General features: G+C 36.9%; 1 protein-coding gene across 2 annotated transcripts in view; it reads left to right on the top strand.

Annotated features, from left to right (window-relative positions):
• Nucleotides 1-19,202, top strand: part of FUT8 (fucosyltransferase 8) — a 318,971-nt gene that overhangs the window by 104,842 nt on the left and 194,927 nt on the right. For both annotated transcript variants that reach the window (XM_068964112.1, XM_068964113.1), the window contains exon 3: nt 253-343. The gene's annotated coding sequence lies outside the window, so the exon portion shown is untranslated. The remainder of the gene's footprint in view (nt 1-252; nt 344-19,202) is intronic.

The following is a 19,202-nucleotide window of genomic DNA, read 5'->3' as shown; positions in this document are numbered from 1 at the left end:
ACAGTAAATGTTAAAATTTTGTTGTGTTGTTGTTAAAAAAACTATTTACAGTTAGTGATCAGCGATTATTTAAATAGTTTTCAACTATTTGTCCAATCTTTGCTCAAAGAAGCCTTCCCTGGAGAGTTTAAACCTAGGGACATATATCTCTTCAAGGCTTGAGGTTTTGTGTCACATAAGTTTCTTGTTAACAAAGAAATGTATAATTGTAGATAATTAATGTTACCCCTTTCTTTGTCTCATTTTAAACAGTTGATAATTATAGTGACCTGGTTTCAAGCAGTAATATCTTCCATTGGAAATATGTGACTTCATCAGCTTCTTACATTCTAGGGGAAAAAAGGTAAGCCATTTTTCATACTTACTATTTAGTAACTTTGTAAATAAGTCAAATTTGTCTCTTTTTAAAAAGTTAAAAAATGCTTTTCTCTTTAGGTAGTGTTTTCTCATGCAGAAAACACTGTGTTATTTATTTACGTCATATCGCCATTCCTCAAAAGATTCTGCTGAATCTACATTATTTCAGCTCTAGAGATAATATGATGGAGAAGGTAGTGGCAACTCTTGCCTGGAAAATCCCATGGATGGAGGAGTCTGGTGGGCTGCATTCCATGGGGTCGCTAAGAGTCGTACACGACTGACCGACTTCACTTTCACTTTTCACTTTCATGCATTGGAGAAGAAAATGGCAACCCACTCCAGTGTTCTTTCCTGGAGAATCCCAGGGACAGGGGAGTCTGGTGGGCTGCCGTCTCTGGGATCGCACAGAGTCGGACACGACTGAAGCTACTTAGCAGCAGCAGAGATAATACGATGACTTTCTAAAAATCATACGACAGCTTTTTGGAGCAGGACTACATTCTGTGTGCTATCTACTGGGCTGTCTTGTCCCTTTACATAGCTATTCTCCCCTGAGTTTCTGGTTTTACATGTATAACCACTGACATGACTAGATAGTCTTCATAGTTTTGTTTTCTTGCTTTTGATGTTTTCATTTCTTTATCTCTTGTAAACTGACATAATTGGATCTTGCTTTAGTAAGATAGTTGGTTATTACTTTTGTTAGAAACTATGTCAAGTACTAAGTCTCAGATTTACTTAGACACTGACTTTATTTTGGGGTTTGAGGAATGTGGGGGTCGCAGGAATATATTTTACATTTAGCAAATTGGGTGGAGCTTACAGAACATTCTTTTCTTTTTTTTTTTCCACAAGCATCCATCTTCTTTCTCTTTGGACAGTTCTTTTTTGTGTAAATTTTCTTTTTTCTAAGAGTGCTTATATTACTGTTCACTTATTACTGTGATCTCTTTTCTCAGTTCTTTTTGTGACCATCTCTACTATCATTTCCAGTATATTTCCTACCCTAATTCCTCAGTGATCCCCCTAAGAAAATTATTTGTCCAACTCTGTGGTAATCCTCTGAGTGAAGAGTAAGATTCTTAATAATTCCTTAAGATGTTAGGCTTGCTTCTAGTTTTGTAGTGGTTCACCATCTGTTTACTATATAAAGGACTCAGAAGTATCTGTTATACCTAATGTATCAGTGATATGGAAATAATAACAAAATGAAATTTACGTTTATGCAAAGCAAAGGTGGGGTTAATATAGTCCCTTGGGTTTGGCCATTCTGATATTCTTGCTATGTTTGGAGACTTATTTTGCAACCTACTTTCAGATTTTTTAAGGTGAATTAGATATGTTCATCTTATAATCAGTTTGCTTTTGGTTAAGTATGTTAAAACTCAAGTTGAATAAAATTTAAGTTAGTAATATAAAAAGTAATGAGCTGTTCTACAGTATGATTTGGAAAAAAATTAGCTGTACTTCTTGCTATAAGAACAGCAGATAGCACAACTAAGATTTTCTAAGTAAAGTAATTTTGGTAAAGGTTAATTTCATGGCAATAGAAAATGTTGGGATTTGGCATCCAAATGTCAAATTTCACATACAAATCCTAGCTTTCTACTGACTTTTCTTTTACCCCCAGAGGATAAATCTTAAAACTTATAATTTGTTTAGAAGACACTATAATGCTGTTTTAGGAATAAGAAACTAGCTTTATTTTTCTATAGTTTAACAGTAAGGGTAACCAGTGCATTACAGTACTTGTTGATAGGTTTTTATAAACTCATGGAAATTTAATATTCAAGTGTTTACACAGAAAAAATTTTAGTTGGTCATAATGATGTGGGTTCTAAATGATAACCCATGATATTCACCTATGTGTTTTCATTGTTTCAGAAAGAAAGGATGAAGTGGATTTTTAATAGTTTGCCTTTTGGTATTATTTATTGGGTAAACACCATGAGTAATAATATCTTAGCTAATTTGTGTGCCAGTGGGACAAATATAGATCTCCATTTGTTTCTTAGCTCCTTTATATCATAAGAGGGTTATATTATCACTCTGTCAGTTAGTTAAAGGGTAACAATTGAAAATGGATTTTTGTTTGTTTGTTTCTGGTATGGCATGTAAGAAGCTTAGAAGTCATTATTCTAGCTTAACAACAAGTAAAATAGTGAACAAACTAAGAAATCAAAACTCTTCTTAAATCCATCAGAGAAGTGAGGTCACAGGGCAAACAACTGTTCTCAAATTGAAGAGACAGGCAGATAGAGAATGACAGCTTAGCAGCAACCTCAAAAGAAACCTCTGGCATGTAGGAAAAATCTAAAGTGTGATTGACAAATTATAGGAAGCTCCGTGTGGACAAACCTGACACGAAAACTCCAGGGGGACCTGGTAGCAGGGGATCCCCACATTTTCGTGATTTTACTTCTAGGAGCTCTCTCAGGTCCTCACAGTGACTATCTGAGAAAAATCCCCTGGTGCTTCCTACAAGGGGAGGAGAAAATAACCATTTTGAGATATGCCAAGGCATCTTCCTTTTCTTAACAAGATCTGCTATCAAGAGAAAGTATTTTACCAGAGAGAGCCTCATCTGTTAGAGTGTTATCAGACACTAACTGACCTAGAAGAAGGGAAATACCCAACTCTAGCCTTCCATGTTGGAAGGAGAGAAAGATCCAATTCTTGCCCTCTGTACCATCCTGTTCCACCTAGGAGGGGAGCGCAAGACTGGAAAGAACTTGTGAAGTTCACAGCCAGAGGAGCACAGTTCCACTGAAAGGCTGAGACCTAACTTCTACTCCCGCCACACCTTACAACATTAGTAAATTTCTGTTTGCTGTAGTTCCTTTTATTCTGTGCGTGATGTCTGACTTCCAGCAAAAAACTACAGGGCAGACTATAAGAAAAACCGCAGTTTAAAGAGAGCAAGCATCAGAATCAGACTCAAATGTGACAGGAATACTGGAATTATGAAACAAGGGATTTAGAACAACTGTGCTATACAAAAAAGATCTTAATGACCCAGTTAACCACTATGGTGTGATCACCTGCCTAGAGCTGGACATCCTGGAGTGAGAAGTCAAGTGGGCCTTAGCAAACATCACTGCAAACAAAGCTAATGGAGGTGATGGAATTCCAGATGAACTATTTCAAATCCTAAATGATGATGCTGTTAAAAGTACTTGCTCTCAGTATGCCAGCAAATTTGGAAAACTCAGCAGTGGCCATGGAACTGGAAAAGGTCAGTTTTCATTCTAGTCCCAAAGAAGGGTAATGCCAGAGAATGTTCAAACTACCACACAATTGCACTCATTTCACATGCTAGCAAAGTAATGCTCAAAATCCTCCAAGCTTGGCTTCAACAGTATGTGAACTGAGAACTTCTAGATGTTCAAGCTGGATTTAGAAAAGGCAGAGGAACCAGAGATCAAATGGCCAACATCCATTGGATCATAGAAAAAACAAGAGAATTCCAGAAAAACTACTTCTGCTTCATTGACTATGCTAAAAGCCTTTGACAGTGTGGATCACAACAAACTCTGGAAAGTTCTTAAGAAAATGAGAATACCAGACCACCTTACCTGCCTCCTGTACACAGGTCAAGAAGCAACAGTTAGAACTAGACAAGGAACAACGGACTAGTTCAAAATTGGGAAAGGATGACATCAAGGCTCTATTCTGTCACCCTGCTTATTTAACGAAGGCAATGAGTAGAAAACGGTAACAAATACAGTAGGTATTAACCCAAGTTTATCAATAATTGCTTTAAATATCAGCAGTTTAAATACACTAAAAGACAGACTGTCAGATTGGATCAAAAGTCAAGATACATTGTGTACAGAAACTCTTTATATATGAAGACACATATAGATTAAACATAAAGAGATGGAGAAAGATACACCATGCTAGCACTAAATAAAATAAAAAAGCTGAAGTAACTATATTAGCTTTGACAGAGCAGACTGCAGAGCAAGGAAGAGTTTCAAGGGTAATAAATAGCATTAAAGGTGAAAGTGCTAGTCATTCAGTTGTGTCTGACTGTGCGGCTCCATGGACTCTAGCCCCCCAGACTCCTCTGTCAGTGGAATTATCCAGGGAAGAATAATGGAGTGGATAGCCTTTCCGTTTCCAGGTGATCTTCCAGACCCAGGGATTGAACCCAGGTCTCCCACAATGCAGGCAGATTCTCTACCATCTGAGTCACCAGGAAAGTCCCAATAGGAGCATTATATAATAATAAAAGAGTCAGTTCTTCAAGAAGATATAATAATCCTTAATATGTGTGTACATAACAACAGCTCATCAAAATATGTGATGCAGCAACCAACAGAACTGCAAAAACACATTGCTCAGTCCACTGTTACAGGAGGCGACACTTCAGCACTTCCGCCAGAAATGGACAGACATAGCAGAAAAGCAGTAAGGACACATCTGAACTCAGCAGCAGTATTAATCAACTGGATATGATTGGCACATCATCCAGCAACAACAAGGACTACATATTTTTTATGATTTTTTTTTTGAATAGGATTTGCATCCATACATGGTCAAAAAGAAGAATGAGGAACTCATTTTAAAAAATACAGAAAGCTGTCACCTGCCTCCCTTCTACTTCTTACATAATTTAGGGTATGAATTTTAAAATTTTGATCTTTTAAAATACCAAAACATTTTTCTTGCCTCATATTTGGTATAATGATTGGAAGAGTTGTGGGGGTTACTTTTCCAAATGAAACCTATCTGGCACTTTTTCATTTATTGATATTATGAAGGAATACCTCCTACAACCACCGCTTGGTTCCATATAGCAAAATTTGAAAACTGAATCCCTCATGACCTGGCCAGTATTTGATAATTATTGACTTTTGCTCCTGAATAATAGACCTCTAGATACCCAGATTCTTTTGAGTGATATAGCGGGAAGAGCAGAAGCAGATAAGAAAGGCCAGGGGCGAGTTTGTAAAAGGAAGAAAATATTTATTATTATCATTTATCTGCCAGGTAGACTTACGATGGTGAAACCAAAGGGATTAATAACATAGGATTCTCTAAAGGATATAGATATCTGTTAAAATCAGTGAAATTGTTCCCATCCCTGTAGAATTAAAAACAAAACAAAACCAAAGATAAAACACATCAAATGAACTTGTCCCCTTTGGATCACAAGTAGTGGTATGAAGACAAGCTGTACAAACCTTGATTAAGTCAAATCACGTCTTACTTTGTTTCCTCATCTTCAAAATGGAAATAGTGCCTGCCTCACAAAACACTGGTAAGAATTAATGGAGAAAATATGTGTATAGTGCCCGGCTCATATTGGGCATGTACCAGGGTTACTTCTCCTCCTAGTTCCTTTCAGCATCAGTAGTAATATCTGGACTTCAGTCCTTGAATTCACTAGTTACTTGTCGTGAGATCTTTATAAGATCAAATTATTTTGTCTCTCTGAGCCTTATTTTCCTTTGGTATAAGATCATTAATATCCAAATTATAAAGTTGTGCTTGTAATTCATTTCCTTGTATCATCTAGGAGATTTTCATTGAATCTAAATCTGATGTTAAACTGCTAAAATATGTGAGTTTTACTGAATAGATATTTTGGACACCAAATTCACATTTTTTTAAAGGAATATATAGTAGGAGGAATATAATAAGGAAAAGTAAATCTCTAGTTTTGTTTTTTAATGGGAGGACTCTATACTAGCTTACTTAATTTTTGCTTAATATAATTCATTGGGAAAGTGGGGAAATTATGGGTTGAAGGATTTATTTTCACTTGAAATAGCTACTTCTAGAAAGGATATACATAGGGCACCAAGTTAGGGAGTCCAAACGCTTGAATGTACCTCTTTCTTTCTTTTTGTTCTTTTTATCTTAGGTGACATTATTTTGAAATGAGCCTTCAGCATATGGTAATGGTTTTGTAGGCAGATACTAGAAAATGATACTGTATGGTATCTTTTATGTGCAATTTAAAAACAATACAAATGAATACACATGCAAAACAGAAGCAAACTCAGATTTAGGAGCTTCACTGTTGGCTCACTGATAAGAACTTGCCTGCCAATGCGGGAGATGTGGGTTTGATCCCCTGGAGGAGGAAATAGCAACCCACTCCAGTATTCTTGCCTGGAGAATCCCATGGGCGGGGGAGTCCATGGGGTTGTAGAGAGTCAGACACGACTTAGCAACCACACAGATTGGAAAATTATTAAGTACTGAAAATTTTCTGGCTTGTTAATTACCAAAGAAAGAACTAATAAACTCTTATTAAAATTTAATATTAAACTTTAGTTGGTAAATTAAGACTCATAAATAAATCATGTTAAATGAGTTTGAATTAGGTCAATATTATTGGTGAATTCAGTAGTGTGTTAAATCAATATAAATTCTGTGACATAATCACAGAATAGAAATTGATATATGTATGGTATATTGTATTGAAGGGTTGCAAATTGATGAACTGGGAAGTTGGTATTTTTAATGATGTTATAAATCCATGAATTTCAGTTAGATTTATTTGAATATGAATCACTTTTATGAAAATTAGCAGTAAAATATTATTGCTTTCATATTCTGTAGCAGTTGTGTCAGCTTTTGCACATAATCAAATGAATGTAAAATTTAACTTATTTTTTTGCATGTTTCCCAAAGTTTAGAAAATGATGTAGCATATAGAGTGTTAATTACTGTTAAGAATTCCCAGTTTATCATTTTATTTGACAATATGTAGCTCCTTAAAGTGAGCGATTTCACTTTGACTTTTCACTTTCATGCACTGGAGAAGGAAATGGCAACCCATTCCAATATTCTTGCCTAGAGAATCCCAGGGATGGGGGAGCCTGGTGGGCTGCCATCTATGGGGTTGCACAGAGTGTGCACAGAGTCGGACACGACTGAAGCGACTTAGCAGCTCCTTAAAGTGAAGTTGCTCAGTTGAGTCAGACTCTTTGTGACCCCATGGGCTGTAGCCTGCCAGGCTCCTCCATCCATGGGATTTTCCAGAAAAGAATACTGGAGTGGGTTGCCATTTCCTTCTCCAGGGAATCTTCCTGACCCAGGGATCAAACCCTGGTTTCCTGCACTGCAGGCAGACTCTTTACCATCTGAACCACCAGGGAAGCCTGTGTAATTCCTTATTAAATGCTTATTAACAACTTTGAAAATGATCTACAAAGTAGAGAATAGTCTCTGCATGCAATCTTTACCTGCAGGAAAAAGAATAGATGAAAATATAATAAAAACTAAATTGTGAATGCATTGAGTGCAGACAGGTTTCTGCTGACAAAATGGATGTGAATTTATGTGTGAATGTTAAGGACATGTGGATATGTTGATTATAGCAACTGTTAGTATTGTTGTAAAGCAAATGATTTGCAGAGTTAGGTTAAATGCATTATGGGTATGGCTGAGATCAAAATAACATTAATTTGTTCAAAGTTTTTTTGTTTTTTGGTATTAAAAAAATATTTATTCAGCGGCGCTGGGTCTTAATTGAAGCATACACGATCTTTTAGTTGTGACATGAGAATTCTATTTGTGGCATGTGAGGTCTTCAGTTGCAGCATGCCATTTCTTACTGTAGCATGTGGGACCTAGTTCCTCGAACAGGAATCAAACCCCAGCCCCAGTGCATTGGGAGCTTGGAGTCTTAGCCACTGCACCACCAGGGAAGTCCCAGCATTGTGTTTGTTTTTTTAAGAAGCCAGATACTTTTGTATAATACTAGGTAACTTAACTACTTTTCTGATAATAATTTAATGTTAAGAACAAGTAGATTTCTGTGATTGTACATTTATAAGATATTATTTGGACAAGTCACTTATAAAGTAATATGATTCATATACTTTTCTTTTTTATTGTGATAAAGTATGTATAACAGAATTCAGCACTTAACCATTTAAAGTGTATGACCCAGTAGTGTGAAACGTGTTCACATTGTTGTGCAGCCATCACCAGTGTCCATCTCCAGAACTTTATCATCATTCTGAGTAAAACTGCACGTTAAACAGTAACTCCCCATTCTTCCTGACTTCAAGCCCCTGTCGCATGGAGTTGATATCCAAAATATTTAAAGAGCTCATAAAACTCAACATCAGAAAAACAAAAAGCCCTGTTAAAAAATGGGCAGATGATCTGAACAGATAATGCATGAAAAAATGCCCAGTATTGTTAATTATCAGAGAAATGCAGATCAAAGCCTCAGTGAGATGTTACCTCAAGCCTGTCAGAATGGCAGTCATCAAAAAGAACAGAAACAAATAATTGGCAAGGATGTGGAGAAAAGGATACCCTTGTACATTGTTGACAAGAGTGTAAATTGGTGCAGCCATTGTAGAAAAAAGTATGGTAGTTTCTCAAAAAACTAAAAATAGAACTACTATATGACCCAGAAATTCCACTCCTGAGTATATATCTGAAATATTGAAAACACTGATGTGAAAACAATACACGCATGGCAATGTTCTCAGCAGCATTATTTACAATTACCAAGATAGGGAAGCAGCTTGTGTCCCTCAGCAGAAGAATGGATCAAGAAGATATGGTATGTTCACAGACACATACCCACATATACAAGAATGCTGCTCAGCCATAAAAAAGAATGAAATTTTGCCATTTGCAAAAACATGGATGGAGTTTTAACATGGAGGATATTATAGTAAGTGAAATAAATCAGACAGAGAAAGACAAATACTGAATTTTATCACTTATATTTGGAATCTAAAAAAATAAAACAAATTAGTGAATATAACAGAAAGAAACAGACTCACAGATAGAGAGAGCAAACTAGTAGTTACTGGTGGGAGAAAGATGGTATGGGGGAGGAACAGTATAGGGCCTAGGGGATTAAGAGGTACAGCCTACTATGTACAAAATAAATAAGCTATAAGGATATATTGAATAGCACAGGAAATATAACCGATATTTATAATAATTGTAAATGAATTATATAACCTTTAAAAAAATGTATCACTATGTTACATGCCTGAAACTTACATAATATTATACAACTACAAACTAGTAAAAAATATCAAAATAATGGAAAGCAAAAAAACAAAGAATTCACATTCTCGTTAATACCCAGGCCCTTTAACCACTGTTCTGTCTCGAATTTGGCTACTCTCGGTTTCTTATGTGAGTTGAATTATACAGTATTTTCCCTTTTGTAATTGACTTCTTTTACTTAGCATAGTGTCTTCAGGGTTCATCCATGTTGTCCCATGTATCAGAATTCCAGTCTTTTTAAGACTAATATTTCTTTATGCATATGCCACATTTTGTTTATCCATTTGTCTGTCGTTGAATGTTTGGGTTGTTTCTACCTTTTGGCACTTGTGAATAGTGCTGCTGTGAACACTGATGTGCAAATGTTTGTTCAATGGTGGTCATGTGTATTTTTAATATATATTTTAACATTTAAAGATATTTGAGGTAATGAAATTCTGTTTGAATGGACTGCATAAATATCTGTGTTTTCACTGATATCAGTGGTTGTTTATTGAATACCCCTCATGTTTTCCAGCCCTCGGGCCACAGGCCACAGAGGGTCCCTGGCCAGTTAGGAACTGGGCCACACAGCAGGAGGTGAAATGTGCAAAGAAATGAAGTACTCCCCATTGTTCACATTACCACCTGAGCTTTGCTTCCTGTCCAATCAGCAGCAGCATTAGATTCTCACAGATTTTCATATATCACAATGTAGTAATGATAATAGAAATAAGTGCACAATAAATGTAATGCACTTGAATTGTCTTGAAACCACCCCCACCCACGTTTGTGGAAAAACTGTTTTCTACAAAACTGGTTCCTAGTGCTAAAATGGTTGAGGACTACTGTTCTAAGGGATATAAAGAGAATATTTATTGAATACTTACTGTGAATTGGAGATTAGGTACATAAAGAGTAATAAAACCATGTTACTGTGTTTGAAGAACTTGCAATCTAATAAGAATGATAGGATGTGTATATAAAAACAAAACAACCTGGTAGCATATACTTTTTGAAGCTGAAGAGATGTTCACAATCTGATCCAGACCAGCATCTTCTCATGCTAAGATTTTTGCATGTCATCCTAATCAGTTAAGAGGCAAAATACATGACCATAATCAACAAGCATATGCCATTCAAGTATATGTATTTAACATTCAAGCATAAATTTTGTTATCAATCATTACACTCTGCAAAACAGTCTTCTCCAATAACAGCATCCTTAGAATCACTTATATTCTTTTATCCAAACTCCTTACCTTAACTCTGACTTAATCTCCTATCTTCACCTCCACCTTGAGTTGTATAATTTTTTGTTGTGGATGTGTTTATTATGCGTGTAAACTGACTGAAGTGTAGGTGAGTAAAAGGTGAAATGATGAACTCTGTATGTGTTTCAAGTTTCTTTCCAGGCTTAGATGATTCTAATTTTATCCCTATAGTACCTGGATTTCCAGGTGAAAGAAAACAGAATAAGTAAGTCTAGAGGTTTCTCAACAGATCTATTTCATAATAATTTAAAAGGAAAAAATTTGATTGGAATAAAAATATTTTGGTGTGCTTTGGTGTTTCAGTGATATTTCTCCCTCTCTCAAGCCATTTTTTTCTGGAAAAACAAAATTAATCCTTTGTGAATTCAGTCATAATTTTCGAGTTTAGTTGTATTTTTAAGGTTTTTCTGGCTGCACCGTCTGGACCTTTTAGATACCACTCTTTTTTTCCTATTTCCTAACGTTTCTAACTGAAATGTAAGAAAGACCAAAGGAAGACATACAACCAGCTGTTAGATTCACATTTCCTTTGGATGATGTTTTGAAGTTCAGAAAAGGAACTTTGAAAAATTTAAACACAGCTGAGCAGAGTTTCCAAGAGGCAATACTGTAATACTACTTCTTTCTCCATATTTATTTTCTTGACTCAGTACTGAGCCTGAATTCTGAGTGGTGAAGACATTTATAGACTCATTACTCTGTAGGGTGAAAAAAAAAAGGAAAAAGCTAATTTCAAAGTTAAAACTTAGAAAAAAGAAGATAATTGTAGAAGTGAGGAAGGATGAATGAACAAGGATGATCATCAATTCATTCAGCACATATATGAAAGTCTACTATGTACCAGACACACCACTAAATACTGGAAATAAAGCAATGAATAATATAGGATCAGTACCACTCCTGGAACTTTGATTGCTGGTAAGAGTGAGTAGAACATAATAGGCTCTTAAAAATAACTTGAATAAATGAATGTCTTGAATAAATAAACTTGAATAAATAAACTTCAATAAATAAATACGTTGTGGAGAAGAATTTGGGGGTAAAGGACATTTTAGTGAAAAAGTATGAAGTGTCCTGTTCATTGTGTTTGAGATACTTCATTTAAAAAATGGAAACAAATAAAATACTTATTAATGGGGAAAATGACTTAGTTATGGTAATACATAGAATGTAATACATTGGAGTCCTTAAAAATAATGACATTGAAGTATGTTGGCTAACATAAAAGATGTTCTTTAGTTAATGTCAAATTAAGCAAAGTAGGCTATAGAATAGGATGTATGGAATGATTCTTTTGAGATTATTTACATTTTTATGTAAAATATCTTTAGAGATAGTGGAAACTTTGGAATCAGACATTCTTGGGTTCCATAAAAGCGTACTTCATAAAAGTTAACTACTGGGGTCCAGCCCCGGTTGGATCCAGGGTATCTGAAGTGTGGACGGCGAGGTGAGAGAGATATATAGATATAGAGAGAGATGAGGAAAGAATTTGCAGTTAAGAGAATAGAGGAGAGAAAAGAGGCTGATATTCCTTGGTTTACAGAAAGTCAATAAAGCCTCAGACAAGAGACTTGCTCTGTTCATGTAGGCCACAGACGCCCTCTTGAATAGCAGAAGGTGCCCTGCCTTGGGCTCCCTCTCGCGTGGGTCTTAGAAGCCCGGGCAGGAAAGTGAACTCAGAGGGTCCCCGCATTCCAGGGGATTAGCCTGAAAAAGAGAGAAAGAGAGAAAGAAAGTACGACCTGGGGAGGCCAAGCTTGTGCAAGACCCATTACTTTATTTTCAAAAGGAGCTTATATACTCTAAGTTTTACATAATGGAAGATGCAGAGTCATGCAGGGGCAGCTGTCCTGACCCTTATCGATACCAGGCTTTCTTTCTGCATACCTTTCCGTATTCATTAGGTGATTTACATTATCTTCTGGCCGGGAGGCCTATTAACATTGTATGGCTTTTTTCCTTGATAAATGTTAATCAACCAAAAAAACCTCATTTTCCCTTGAAGTGTTTTTTCTTTAATCTGCATCACCCTCAAAGTTCTAAATAAAGTTACATTCTTATAGAACAAAGGTGCAGTGGGTTACAATAAAGAAAGTACTTAACTCAAAGATCTAATGTTGCTAATACCAGGGCTACTACCTGTTTTTTCTATATACCAACTATATCAACAAATAAAAGATATGAAAACTTGGCAGCAAGTATTGGCTCAGCAGTGAAACCTTTAACCCGTTCTATTCTAATGGTTTTTAACTCCTCAAAAGGCTCTACATTCCTAGAGTTTTAAGCTCCCCGTACCTCTTGTGGTTGGGAGGCTGTAAACAATCACATGTGTAGTTGTAAGTGTCCGGATAAACCTATCAGGCAAGTTAGAAAGCTATTAGAGGGGTTTGAATTGAAACACTCTTATCATGCCCAGGAGACTTATTAACTAGAGTTATAAGGTGGTCAGGGACAGCCCCCATTAATATCAGAAGAGTTTGGCAAAAAGCATAAGATAGTAAGATGGACAAATTCTGGTTTTGGGGTAGGTGCTCGAGCAGGTCCAGGGGATCCCTCGGGTCCTGATCCACCTTGCCCGTCAGGTCTTTCCACATGACCTTGTCATGGGTGGGATCTCCCATGCTGGCTCCCAGCAGTTAACATGTGTCAGAGTTTTATCTAACTAATGAGGGAACAATCAGGAAGACCAAAGAACCTCTTATAAGAGTTTTTGAGCATCAGGAGTTCTTGTATTCATTTAGGAAAAGGATGCTAAGATAAAATTGCTAAGCCACACAGAAGTCTCATCAAATTTCTGAAGGAAAAGGAAACCATATCACCTTGGAAACTTGGAATGTAAACTAGTAAGTTCAATTTAAATATCATCATGGTCTTTATCATCATCTCCAGTATCATCAAATATATCAGTTTCATTGATTTTAGCATGGTTTGGAAGCTTGCTATATGCCTTCAGAGTTATAGCTTTATCTGCATTGTATTTTAAAATTACATCAGCTTTGTTACCCTATTAGTCTGGCAGACCAACCAATAAAATATCTGAGGTATTTCTTTAAACCATTTTTATCAACTTTCCTTTGTTACAGCATAGCCTCTTTACACATCAGAATACATTGCTTCTACTCATTCATTTCCCAGCATTTTGATTTCCTGAGTATACTCTTCGTCATTCATACTCTTCATACACCAACTTTTTTTATTCATTGTCTTTCTTACCCTTGCATCTGTTTAACCTCCTTAACCTTATTTTTGGGCATGGCAATGCCCCCCAGCATCTCAGATCTGTTTCTTGTGGTGGCAGTGGTGGCTGCTCCTCTGAGTGGCACACGGGACAGAGTAGCATATAGTACAGATGGAACCACATATGTGGGCAAGTTCTGACTGAATTTTTCTAAGATATACTTAGCAGCATAAAAATTCTTTCCTTCCTTCTTCCCTTTCTCTGTGTGTTAATGTTTTAAGGTGTTGTTTTATTTTTTTGGGTGGGGAGGGCAGGTACGGAGTTATCTTTACTCTCAGCTTTCTTAGCCTCATTACTCAGGTGGACCTCTCTTCTTCCGTCTTTACTAATTGTCCCAAGGATTCCGTGAGGACTTTTATATCTTGCTTGTGAGAACTTGGATGATTCCTGGCCCTGTGTAAGCACTGGGAATTACCTCCCTTTTGTTACCTGGTAATTTTTCTTGCCCGGAAGTTGTTTTTGTTCAACCATCTCATTTTATGCATATGCAAAATTGATATTCAGGTAAAATTTAAATAGATCTTTCCCCCTCTTCTTAAATAGGCCTTTGTGATGCTCTCAGTTCAGGACTGTAGCCCGTCAGCCTTCTCTGTCCATGGGATTCTCCAGGCAAGAATAGTGGAGTAATAGTAATAGTGCCATTCCCTTCTCCAGGGGATCTTCCTGACCCAGGGATTGAACCCAGGTCTCCTGCATTGCAGGTGGATTCTTTACCATCTGAGCCACCAGGGAGGCCCCAGTTGCTTACATATGGAAGTTAATTCTGGATTCTGTTATTCCCTCATGGGTGAAAGTAGAGATTTCTTAACACTTTTAAATTGGAGAATGATATTCTTAGTGAGTGATATATCCTGCTCAAATAGTTATCAAATACTATTATGTGTAAAAATTCATTTTTAAAAGTGTTGCCTAAATGAAATTTATCTTAATAACAACATCTCTTCTACACATAGATGTAAATAAAATCTGCTTTGGCTGCTTTTCTTCTAATATTAGTTACCAGTCAACTGATGCATTAAATGAAAGTTGGTGTAACCCTAATGATTTATAATAGCTGATGCTTTTTGGTACTGCTTTGCTTCACTGAAGAGCACTGCTGTTTTATGGTGCTTCTTTTCTTTTAAACATGATTCAATTTAGCTAAAAGAACAAAAACAAAAGCAGTAACCTTAACATAACTCTTTATAGAAACTTTTTACTAATAAAAAATCTGTTTTATATTCCATCTATTGAGATACAGTGAAAAAGTATTAATTTAGTACTAATTATTTCTTTGAAATTCTTTCAGTTAGTTTAAAAGCATTGGTAAGTGGTAGTAGAAGTGAATTGAGAATGTCTCATTAAGTTTGGAATTAAGAAAGTAAAGGATGTATTTGGTGAAGAACAATGCAAATTTTGTTGTTTTTGTTTGTTTTAAGGATCTGAGATGTTCATGAAAGAGTTAACAGCTGTCATGGTTACGGTTGATTCAGTTCGCAACATGAACTTCATTCTTTATCTTTAATGTTTCAGTTACTATACTAGGTACAAGGTGCCCTATCTAGTAGTCATTTTGTGTCTATTGTGTCCTTAAAAGAGATACTTGAAATTCTTAGGGGAATGTTTGAAAATGAGTCAGTAGTAGCATTGTGATTTGAATGTCATATGCTGAGGCTTAAGGAAGGTATTTTTGTCTCTAGCATCAGAATTACATATAAGTAAATCTTTAAAAAAAAAATCCTAAAGAAATTTATAGCCCTAATTTACATGTCTCTCAAGGGATGAGGGTTAGGATTATAATTATAGATGAGAGAACTATAAAGGCACTAATTCTAACAGATGGTAGCAAAATGTCCAAATTTTTGTTACTTTTGTTATTTCTTAAAACTGTTTTCTAATACCTTTAAAATGACTGTTTTTAGATACAGCCATTGAGTTAGGTATAGCAATAGACTGTTTACTCTTTAATTTTTTTTCATAGCAGATACAAAATGCAGACATCTAATTATTCAGAATCTTTTAGACACTAATGGCTATTTACTTGTGAGAAAATTTAAACTGGTATGTGACAGTCACTAGATCCATCTGCCAAAGCAGCTTTAGGTTTTGGTCTGTTATTACTAAAAGCGATGGGTCTTACTATAGAGTGACCTAGGCCACATGGATGCACTGCATTTTCTTTCCCTGAGATGACTTACCACTGAAAGTCATGGATTCAGTTTGTTATTTTGGTTGCATGTTCCCTTGTCACTTTGCTACTAAAGTGTAATAATCCCTCAACAATAATGGTTTTGGTCAGCCAAGCCATATTGCTTTGATTCATTTGGAGTCGAGAACAGGGACTCTGTAGTGAAATAGATCTGACTGAATCTCTGCTCCTCCTGGTTTTGTGACCTTAGGTGAATTACTTAACCTCTTCTGATGCATTTGATATTAGTATAGTTTACTAGTTTAAATGTGTGAACTCTGGAGCTAGTTTGTCGGGCTTTGAATCCTGGTTGTGCTGCTTATAAGCTGGGTGACTTCAGGTATGTTTCTAACTTTCTGCCTCCTCTTTCGTATCTGTAAATTAGAGATAAGAATAGTACTTATCTGTAAACACTTTGAGTTTTTTAAACCTACCTGGAATGTAATAAGTACTCAATACATGAATACTAGTATTATCTATGTAAAAATGAGGACAGAAATAACATAAGAAGGCTGTTATGAGGCCTGAATGGTAAAATAAATAAAGCACTTCACACTGGGACTTAGTAATGTTCAGTAAATGATGGTACTATAAAGAGATTGGGGCTTCCTGGGTGGCGCTAGTGCTAAAGAACCCACCTGCCAGTGTAGGAGGCATGAGACCCAGGTTTGAATCCTGGGTTAGGAAGATCCCCTGGAGGAGGGCATGGCAACCCACTCCAGTATTCTTCCCTGGAGGAATCCCTTGGACAGAGGAGCCTGGCCAGCCTGGTCCATAGGATTGCACAGAGATGGACATGACTGAAGTGATTTAGCATGCACACACATAAGGAAATTAATATTAGGATGCAGTAGATGTATCTGTGGAGTAAGTATAGATCCAGGATTTGTAATAAAAGAGACCACACTGAAACTCCATTGCCAGTTGGTTAGGACAACAATGAGTTCCAGCATTCTGTTAGGTCACTTGTACAGAACAAATCAACTTTTCTATCCCAACTGACACACAGATGGGGCACATGAAAAAATCCTATCCAGTGCTGGGCTGGATGAAGCACAAGCTGGAATCAAGATTGCTGGAAGAAATATCAATAACCTCAGATATGCAGATGACAACACCTTTATACCAGAAAGCAAAGAGGAACTAAAGAGCCTCTTAATGAAGGTGAAAGAGGAGAATGAAAAAGCTGGCTTAAAACTCAACATACAAAAAATTAAGATCATGGCATCTGGTCCCATCACTTCATGGCAAATAGATGGGGAAAAAATGGAAACAATGACAGACTTTATTTTCGTGGGCTCCAAAAATCACTGCAGATGGTGACTGCAGCCATGAAATTAAAAGACACTTGCTTCTTGGAAGGAAAACTATGACAAGCCTCAGTTCAGTTCAGTTGCTCAGTCTTGTCCAACTCTTTGTGACCCCATGGATTGCAGCACACCAGGCCTCCCTGTCCATCACCAGCCAACTCCTGGAGCTTGCTCAAATTCATGTGCATTGAGTTGGTGATGCCATCCAACCATCTCATCCTCTGTCGTCCCATTCTCCTCCTGCCTTCAGTCTTTTCCACCGTCAGGGTCTTTTCCAATGAGTCAGTTCTTCGCATCAGGTAGCCAAAGTACTGGAGCTTCAGCTTCAGCAAAAGTCCTTCCAGTGAATATTCAGGACTGATTTTTCGGATTGACTGGTTTGATCTCCTTGCAGTCCAAGGGACTTCTAAGAGTCTTCTCCAACACCACACTTCAAAAGCATCAAGTCTTTGGCACTCAGCTTTCTTTATGATCCAACTCTCACATCCATATATGACTACTGGAAAAACCATAGCTTTGACTAGATGTACCTTAACCTAGACAGTGTATTAAAAAGCAGAGACATTACTTTGCCAACAAAGGTCCATCTTGTCAAAGCTATGGTTTTTCCAGTAGTCAGGCATGGATGTGAGAGTTGGACCATAAACAAGGCTGAGCACTGAAGAATTGATGCTTTTGAACTGTGGTGTTGGAGAAGACTCTTGAGAGTGCCTTGGATAACCCGGAGATCAAACCAGTCAATCCTAAAGGAAATCAGTCCTGAATATTCATTGGAAGGACTGATGCTAAAGTGGAAACTCCAATACTTTGGCCACCTGATGCAAAGAACTGACTCATTGGAAAAGACCCCAGTAGTGGGAAGGACTGAAGGCAGGAGGAGAAGGGGACAACAGAGGATGAGATGATTGGATGGCATCACCTAATGGACATGAGTTTGAGCAAGCTCTGGGAGGTGGTGAAGGATAGGGAAGCCTGATGTGCTGCGGTCCAGGGAGTCACAAAGAGTCAGACATGACTGAGGCACTGAACAGCAACAACAGAGATTTCAGAATTAAAATTGCAGTCTTGGTGTACCTGTTGTGACACAGTTTGCAACTGGCCACACTCCACAGCTGGCCAAGAAAGTAAATGCATTTATTGGGAGAAGCTTTTACATCAGCCACTAAAGATACGACATCAAAGTTTTCCCAATATGAAGGGTTATTAGAAATTTTGAAAAACAAAGTGAGTCATGATGCAGGCTCCTCATATTCTACTCAATCCTAAAATCTCATATTCTAGTCAATTCTAAAATTTACCCCTCTTCTGTAGTAATAGAATCCTGACTTTTTGTTTTTAGCTAGGCACATTGATGCCTGGAATAAAGACTATTTCCCAGCTATGTGACTAAGTTCTGCCAAAAGAGATAAAAACAGAAGCATTATGTGTGTGCTTAGAAAAGGCACTGACTCAACTGTAAGAGACCCCATTTTGCCATTCAGTTTCTCTTCTTCTTTTTGACCTGTATTGAAGACATGATAACTGGAGCTTTAGCATACAGTTTGGGCCATGAGGTGATTTTGATGATGGAAGCCAGGGACCTAGAATGGTAGAGAAGTTAGAAACTTTGGTCCCTAAGGATACTTGCAACTGACATCTCTACATCACCTGTCTCTAGACAACTTTTACAAAAGAAAAATAAATCTCAATGTTGTTTAATCTAAGTTACTGCTGTGTTTGGGTATTCTGTATTGTGCAGAATATATTATTATACTGAGGTGAAGGAGTAAATATTAAAGCACTATAAATCCCTTATGATTATACAATGGAAGTGAGAAATAGATTTAAGGGCCTAGATCTGATAGAGTGCCTGATGAACTATGGAATGAGGT

This window comes from Capricornis sumatraensis, chromosome 2 (assembly GCF_032405125.1).
Source record: "Capricornis sumatraensis isolate serow.1 chromosome 2, serow.2, whole genome shotgun sequence".
Classification (NCBI taxonomy): domain Eukaryota; kingdom Metazoa; phylum Chordata; class Mammalia; order Artiodactyla; family Bovidae; genus Capricornis; species Capricornis sumatraensis.
The sequence above is the reverse complement of the archived record's forward strand: the minus strand, read 5'-3'. Positions and strand labels throughout refer to the sequence as shown.